Genomic DNA, 9,579 nt, shown 5'->3' on the forward strand with positions numbered 1-9,579 from the left:
AAGGGAGATTAGAAAGGCCTTGTTACGAGAGGTAGGCGCCGAACTTGCTTAACCTAACACAAACTTCAGTCAGCTCTAGATCCACTAAGACTCTTTGACGTCACGTACCTTCCCGGATGTTAGATAAACACGACCGGAAATGGTCAATCGATCTTTTCTTTTCTTGCTTGGACATTTTATTGTGTATAAGTTATGTTAAACACGGACAAGTTATGAATTTAAATGAGTAAATTGTCTTTAGAGAAACTATGAAATGTCCTTCTGAAATAAAAGCGCATCTTTTATATCTTAACTTTCTGGTCACTTATCATAAATGTTCTGGATAAACAATAATTTAGTTGGGATTTTTCTTTCAATCTTTTTCGAAAATAACAAGAAAATTTACATATATTTTAAATATAACCTTATCTCAAAGGCCAAAACTATATCTCATCCTTGCACCTTGAAGAGTTTGTCACATCATCTCCAATGATAATTACCTTTTTCCATTTCTTCGATTTGATTTGCTAACAAAGCCATAGTCTCGTTCGTTTCGAACATTTATGACCGAATATTTCACCTTCAGCATTTCATAACGGATAATCTGCCAGTAGTTGAGACCTTTATTGCTTTAAAAAACATAAAAATCTGAGTTATGTCATGCCTCTCTTTACCTGAATATCCTCTCTGGTTAAGTTTATATTTTACATTTCGAACAATGTGCAACCAGGTAAAGTGGGTGCCGTCCCTGAGGTGTTCATTGTTTGACTTACTTTTGCAAGGCAGGTGAATCGCTCCCAGCTTACTTGCTGAAAAAAAAGAGGATGTCGCGGTGGCAACTTCTTTCTTAAAGACTGGTTGAGGAACTATATGGCCATACCTTTACGACGTCACTCATCTTAAGGGGAAACAGATACATAGGTAAATATATATATATATATATATATATATATATATATATATATATATATATATATATATACATATATATATATACATATATATATATATATATATATATATATATATATATATATATATATATATATATATAATCATCATCCTCACCATTACTAGTCTACTGCAGAACAAACGCCTCAGACATGCCCTTCCACTTGCGTCTGTTTACGACCTCTCTATGCCAGTCCACACCCGCAAACTTTCTTAGTTCGTCAATCCATCGTCTTCTTTTCCTTCCCCTGCTTCTTTTGTAATCTCTAGGGCCCATTCGTTATTCTTAATGTCCATCTATTATCTGTCATTCTTCTTATCTTATATACATATATATATATATATATATATATATATATATATATATATATATATATATATATATATATATATATATAAATATATACATACCAGCAGGGTTACCCTTTCGTTGCCCAGGTATATTTGCCCTTGGATTTTGAATGTGGGCATAAATCCCCCTCATTCACAAATTTTTCTCCAAATGAATTATCTGGAAAGCATTATAGTATAGTAGTATGTTTTCAAGAAAATGTTTTGAATGGTGGGATGTTCCATTGAGAAGTTTTTTAGATATTCAGGGGGTTCAACTAACAAAGGCAGTCTAATTTTCCCTCCACTGCAACACGATCCAGGAGGTTCATTCTTCCATTTCTGAGCATCCCGTTAATTACATTGTTGTGACATTGAGCCAATTTGTACTATGTCTTCTGTTTCAAAGGGGTATCTTAGATTATCCAAGACGCCATTGTACAGCATTAAAAAGACTGGCCTTTGCTTCTGTATGCCTGACTCTATCAATATGGCAACTATTCTCAGCTCCTTTCGATGTTTCTTGATTTCAATGGACAATCATTCTTTGTTAGTTATCCTGAAGTCGAGCCATTCTTTGATTTTTTTATTCCTGATTTCTAATAGCTGCTATTCTTTGTTGATTAGTATCAAGGCGATAATTTCTTTGGTCTTCATCCTGTGCTTTAAGTCTAGTTGCCATTCTGTTTGCATTAGTGTTCCTTCTTAAATTCATCAGCTCTTCGTCTTCTGCTTCATATGTAGCTGTCATTCTGCTCACATTGGTGTTCTTTCTTAAATTCCTCTGCTCTTCATCTTCGGCTTCACTTCTTGCTGCCATTCTGCGTGTATTTGTGTTCCTTCTAAAATTCATCTGCTCTTCCTCTTCTGCCTCACATCTAGCTGCTATTCTGCTTGCATTAGTGTTCCTTGTTAAATCCACCTGCTCTTAATTTTCTGCTTTATGGCTAGCTGTCATTCTACTTGTATGAATTTTTCTTTGTTCTTCATTCTGTGTCTCACGTGTAGCTGACATTCTTCTTGCATGTTTGCCTACGTAAATTCCTATGCTCTTCTGTTTCCTGCTACCTTTTTCTTTTCACCGCATTTTCTTTATCGGATTTACATAATAAGAACCTTTTTTTTTTGGTGGGGGGGGGTGGCATCATTTGTAGAAAACTGAAAAAAAAAATATGAAAATTACAAAAGACTTAATCATTAAATATTCTGTAAGTTTTTTATACATTTTATCACATGGTAGAGAGAATCAGTGTATGCTGTGGGGGGGAACCCCCCCCCCCACAAGGTCCCTATATTTGAGGACAAATTTCCAAATTAATATAGCACCAAATAATCTCCTGTTCATATAATCTCTATGTCGAAATTCATTGCAATTGCTTCATTATTATTGAATGCAGTAGTAACGGGTTTGTTATTATGGGGGCCGTAGACCCTCCAAGGTGGTTCTTGATCAAAATAAAAATAGTGACATTAGATTTTTCGATTGTCGATAATTAGTTTTTAAACGATTGAAGAAGTCTAGGGCACCAGCCTGACCGATTTCATGGAATACAGTTATAGTGGGTCTGTAATTATGGGGCCCGTAGACCCCCCAAGGTGGGTTTTGATCAAAATGGAAATAGCGGCGTTAGCTTTCTCGGTAAAAATTACATAAAATTCGATCATTAAATATTCTGCAAGTTCCTTGTACAATTTTTCTATAACGAACATGTCCGTGAACACGCAGAGACACACTCAGACAATCACAAGCTTTATTAGTATATATATATATATATATATATATATATATATATATATATATATATATATATATATATATATATATATATATATATATATATATATGTGTGTGTGTGTGTGTGTGTGTGCATGTATGTATGTATGTATGTATGTATGTATATTTAGTGTGTATGTACATATATATATATATATATATATATATATATATATATATATATATATATATATATATATATAATATTACTAATTAAGCTAAAACCCTAATTGAAAAAACACGATGCTATTAGCCCAAGGGCCCCAACATGTATGAATAGACCAGTGAGGAAAGAAAATAAGGAGTTAAATTAAATGTATGAGAAGTAATGAATATTTGATATAGAATATTCTAAAATCAGTAACAACGTTAAAATAGATCTGTCATATATAAACTATGAAGAGAGGCTTATGTTAGCCTGCTCAACATAAAAACATACACTGTAAGTTTGAATTTCTGAAGTGTGTAGGAGTATAAATAGCTATAGAAGAGATTCAAAAAAATAAAGAGAGAGAGAGAGAGAGAGAGAGAGAGAGAGAGAGAGAGAGAGAGAGAGAGAGAGAGATCTGCAATAATTTAGGTCAAGAAATATATTGCATAATATACATAACAGGCAAAAGCTGTGTGTAATGGGTACCTTAACTAAATCGTGGCGTACTTGGTTGAAGATAGCACCCTCGCCACTAAATGTGCCCGGAAACCACATGATTGCACTTTTGGCATTTGGTAAACAAATTCACACCATGCACAAGAAACTTACTCGACATCAGCAACTTTATACACTTACACAGAAGATGAAGCAGTGTAAATGAATTGATAAATGAAAAAATACTTATATTGCGCCATTTACCTTTTTTAAAAGTTTAAAGGTTACTTCTGAATGGCAGAGGTAAGGGACAGTGACATTGCTCTAGCAAGCAGGACAATGCCCTAGAGACTGACCATACACATGCTACACTTATTGACGAGGAAACTGACGACAAAACCTCTTCAGAAAGTCTGCCTCTGTTACAATCGAAGTTTTGCTTTCAAACCTTAGCTAGTTGTCTTATTTATTTCTTTAGGTTTACCCTTACGTCAGCCTCGGAAATATCTAAAAAAAATGAAAAAGGGTTATTATTCTTACAATTATTTCTTATCTCACACTTCGTCCTTGGTTTTTCTTAGCCTGAAATATACAAAGTTAGGGTTTTCTATACAAAAACTAAATCTAAGTAACATTAAGCTTATATAATTCCCAAAAACTATCACTTTTGAAAATAAAAGATTAAATAATATATAAGAGATTAAGAAATTCAAAATCTTTCCTAAAGAAAATTTCAAGAATTTTTCAATCTAACTTGAGATTTTATAAAGTCCATTCACTCTTAAATTATGCAGGAATGATTATTGTTCTTCATTAATTTTGAGCTTCTAGAACTTCACTCAACAATATCTGAAAGCATTAGTCCTTATCTGCATATTTCGAGAACATACTCCATTTTGAGGGAATTGTTCATGACGTTTGTTTAACGATAGAACCCAAATTCGAATTAACCTTAAGCTTTGACCCTTAATTCTCATTATTTAGAAATGTTGGTCTAATGAAATCAATAACTTGTGACAGTAGATATACAAAAGAAATACAGATGTACTGAAATACTCTGCAACAAATCCGTTATCAAATCGACTCACAGTCATTTTTGGCTTTCGACTATCGGCAAGGTGGTCCCCCATTGGTGTAGTTAAAACCCCGAATCACCTTATCGCGTTATCTTTATCAGTTATTTCTATTGGCTTCGGCGAAATGAAGCAATGGTCGTATTAGGAGTTATACGTTTTATTGTAATTCGTGCCTCTAGCTTCATGGAATATCATCGGCAATCTAACCTTTCGTTTAACGATGAAACGAAGAGTGAAGTTCACCATAACCTGTGTTTTAATATAGCATATTATCTATTTGGAGCTTTCGAGAGCCTTTCTCTGCTATCGTTACCAGTTTAATGATAAGATTGATTAAGAGATCGGAGCCGGATCTTGAAATATCTCCTAATAGATTCTAATATATTTTATGATCTAAAAAGATCTCTTTATATGTTTTAGGATATCACGTAATCCAGAAAAGCTCTCTAAAGAGATTCTAGGATCTTTTGACGGTAAAATGATTGGATTTCATTCTTCGTTACTCATTTTTACTCTAACCATAATTACTATCACTATTCCAAAAAACCAGGTTATATCTGGTTCATTCTTGTTTCTCGTTAGGAAGATTGTGCAAGAGATAATATGGGGAATTTTACAGTAATTTGCCAAAAATAATCAATTTTATGAGATAACTAGATTGAAATAGAGGTCTTTTAGAGGGGGTGGGAGAGGAGTCAATATTCGATTGCTCTAGGTATTAGGTTGGCCAGGGCACCAACCACCCGTTGAGATACTACCGCTAGAGAGTTATAGGGTCCTTTGACTGGCCAGACAGTACTACATTGGATCCTTCTCTCTGGTTAGGGTTCTTTCCCTTTGCCTACTCATGCACCGAATAGTCTGGCCTATTCTTTAGAGATTTTCCTCTGTCCTCATACACCTGACAACACTGATATTACCATACAATTCTTTTCACCCAAGGGGTTAACTACTGCACTGTAATTGTTCAGTTGCTACTTTCCTCTTGGTAAGGGTAGAAGAGACTCTTTAGCTATTGTAAGCAGCTCTTCTAGGAGAAGAACACTCCAAAATCAAACCATTGTTCTCTAGTCTTGGGTAGTGCCATAGCCTCTGTGCCATGGTCTTCCACTGTCTTGGGTTAGAGTACTCTTGATTGAGGGTACACTCGGGAAGCACTATTCTATCTATTTTCTCTTCCTCTTGTTTTGTTAAAGTATTTATAGTTTAAATAGGAAATATTTTTGATGTTTTTACTCTTCTTAGAATGTTTAATTTTTCCTTGTTTCCTTTCCTCACTGGGCTATTTTCCCTTTTGGGGACCCTGGGCTTATAGCATTTTGCTTTTCCAACTAGGGTTGTTGCTTGGCAATTGATAATAATAATGATAATAATGTCCTGTCGGAAGTGTTCTTTCTCTGAATAATATTTTCATTATTATCATTATCATTCAAAATAGAGAATATGATATTCATTCATTTATCTATTTTCCAGATATTTAATTTTTCTATTCATTTGCGTAACCCTTGTCTTTAAAGAAGCTCAAATTCCTAGTTTGTTAGGCCTTTTCAGAACATACAACTATACATGTGTGAGGGTAAATGAGACCAGTGGTATCCCACCAGCTAGTTCCCCAGATCGATCCTGAAAAAAGATGCCCTCTATAGATTACAGCTGTGAATTTTGTACATGGTAGTAATCCGACTGTATTGGGTCAGTACATAGTTGTAATCCAACTGTATTGGGTCAGTACATGGTAATGATCCGACTGTATTGGGTCGGTACATAGTTGTAATCCGACTGTATTGGGTCAGTACATAGTTGTAATCCGACTGTATTGGGTCAGTACATGGTAATGATTCGACTGTATTGGGTCGGTACATAGTTGTAATTCGACTGTATTGGGTCGGTCCATAGTTGTAATCCGACTGTATTGGGTTGGTACATAGTTGCAATCCGACTGTATTGGGTCAGTACATGGTAATGATCCGACTGTATTGGGTCGGTACATGGTAGTAATCCGACTGTAATGGGACGGTACATAGTTGTAATCCGACTGTATTGGGTCGGTACATAGTAGTAATCCGATTGTATTGAGTCGGTACATGGTAGTAATCCGACTGTATTGGGTCGGTACATGGTAGTAATCCGACTGTATTGGGTCGGTACATGGTAGTAATCCGACTGTATTGGGTCGGTACATGGTAGTAATCCGACTGTATTGGGTTGGTACATGGTTGTAATCCGACTGTATTGGGTCGGTACATAGTAGTAATCCGACTGTATTGGGTTGGTACACGGTAGTAATCCGACTGGATTGGGTCGGTACATAATAGTAATCTGACTGTATTGGGTCGGTACATAGTTTTAATCCGACTGTATTGGGTCAGTACATGGTAATGATCCGACTGTATTAGGTCGGTACATAGTTGTAATCCGACTGAATTGGGACGGTACATAGTAGTAATCCGACTGTATTGAGTCGGTACATGGTAGTAATCCGACTGTATTAGGTCGGTACTTGGTAGTAATCAACCTGTATTAGGTTGGTACATAGTTGTAATCCAACTTTATTGGGTCAGTACATGGTAATAATCCGACTGTATTGGGTCGGTACATAGTAGTAATCCGACTGTATTGGGTTGGTACATGGTATTAATCCGACTATATTGGGTCGGTACATAGTAGTAATCCGACTGTATTAGGTCGGTACATGGTAGTAATCTGACTGCATTAGGTCGGTACATAGTTGTAATCCGACTGTATTGGGTCGGTACATGGTAGTAATCCGACTCTATTTGGTAGGTACATGGTAGTAATCCGACTTTAATGGGTCAGTACATAGTAGTAATCTGACTGTATTGGGACAGTACATAGATGTAATCCAAATGTATTGGGTCGGTACATAGATGTAATCCGACTGTATTGGTTCGGTACATGGTAGTAATCCGACTGTATTAGGTTGGTACCTAGTAGTAATCCGACTGTATTGGGTCAGTACATGGTAGTAATGCGACTGTACTGGGTCGGTACAAAGTTGTAATCCGACTGTATTGGGTCGGTACATAGTAGTAATCCAACTGTATAGGGTCGGTACATAGAAATACTGTAATCCGACTGTATTGGGTCGGTACATAGTAGTAATCCAACTGTATTGAGTCGGTACATGGTAGTAATCCGTCTGTATTGGGTCAGTACATGGTAGTAATCAGACTGTATTGGGTCAGTACATGGTAGTAATTCGACTGTATTGGGTCCGTACATAGTAGTAATGCGACTATATTGGGTCGTTACATGGTATTAAACCGACTGTATTGAGTCGGTACATAGTAGTAATCCGACTGTATTGGGTCGGTACATGGTAGAGATCCGACTGTATTGGGTCAGTACATGGTAATAATCCGACTGTATTAGGTCGGTACATGGTAGAGATCCGACTGTATTGGGTCAGTACATGGTAATAATCCGACTGTATTGGGTCGGTATATAGCAGTAATCCGATTGTATTGGGTCGCAACCCGGATTATAAACGCCATGAAAATAGCACACTACAGGATTCAATACATATTATGTAATATTATGTAACTGAGTGACACAGCAATTAGCTCACGTTTGGTAAGTCATGAATCGTTCCCAACCTACCTCCCACCAGCTGATAATTGGTACTAGTACAGGCTAGGGCACATAATATAGTCTTGGAGCTCACAACCTCATCCCTATAGACTTTGCAAGACACCGGAAGGATGTGCATTCCGTGTTGCAACCTCTCCAAATGAAATTCTAGGTGTTTGATGCTGATATATATATATATAAATATATATATATATATATATATATATATATATATATATATATATATATATATATATATATATACAGTATATATATATATATATTTGGGCTCAGGCCATGTCGTCCTGATGGAAGTTCCTTCTTAGTAGCTTCCTAGGTTATATTTGACTACAGTGATATATCCCAGAGAATTTTACTAAAGGTATCCAGAATTCTAACTCCTGGAGCGAGTATCCCTTATATTTCTAAAAGGGATATCGCATAATATCAGAGGACGTATTCTTGACACGTCACATAGCTATCTGCACCCCTAATAGTGTTTACGCTTCGAGAGGGGAAAATGGCAAGACTTATAGGAGAGCCGTTATTAAGGCAACACTCCTACTGTACTGTAATTGGGCGCCAGCCCGTATCTGCGTGGCGCCATCTAGTCATTCTTTCTATTGTAGCGCCTTAGACCGGTAATTATCCCATGTTATCTCTCGCTATTTTGGTTTGTTTTGGTGCGATGATGTCTTCCCCAGCCTCATCTGCCTCTGGAAAGTTAAGTATTATCTTTGAATTGTATAAATGTAGGGTCTTGCCAGTTTTTTCCTCGAACTAAGATCGTAATTAACGTAACAAGAGCTGTTGCCAGCCGGATGGCATCACAGACGCAGTCGTTCTTTGCATGTACATTTAATTAGCCAGAACGACTTTCCCGGCATTTATCGCTTTAATATGTTTTAGCTATTTAGCAAATTAGCTAGCGATTTTTATATTATGCCCTTGTTGTCGTGGATTTGGCTGAATTATGACCGAGCCCCACGAGTGCTAGGCTTCCTAGCCTAGGCACCTGCACACTTCATGCATGATATAACCTTCCTGGTAAAGTTTTATTGAAGCTCAGGCAATATTTTATACAATTAAGATATTACTGCATAAAAATTTTCCTTTCGGTGACCGATTCTCACTGCGCCTAGGCTACCAGCCTAGGGGCTTTAGTATACTTTCATACGTGTCCCCAATTGCTCTTGTATCGTCTTTTAAGTGGAGACTGACACCTCCTTTACCTTTTAAGTCGATACCAATCTCCTTGCGAGATTTAAGAGCAATTCCTCTTCCCTCTGACT

Source organism: Palaemon carinicauda, chromosome 23 (assembly GCF_036898095.1).
Source record: "Palaemon carinicauda isolate YSFRI2023 chromosome 23, ASM3689809v2, whole genome shotgun sequence".
NCBI lineage: Eukaryota > Metazoa > Arthropoda > Malacostraca > Decapoda > Palaemonidae > Palaemon > Palaemon carinicauda.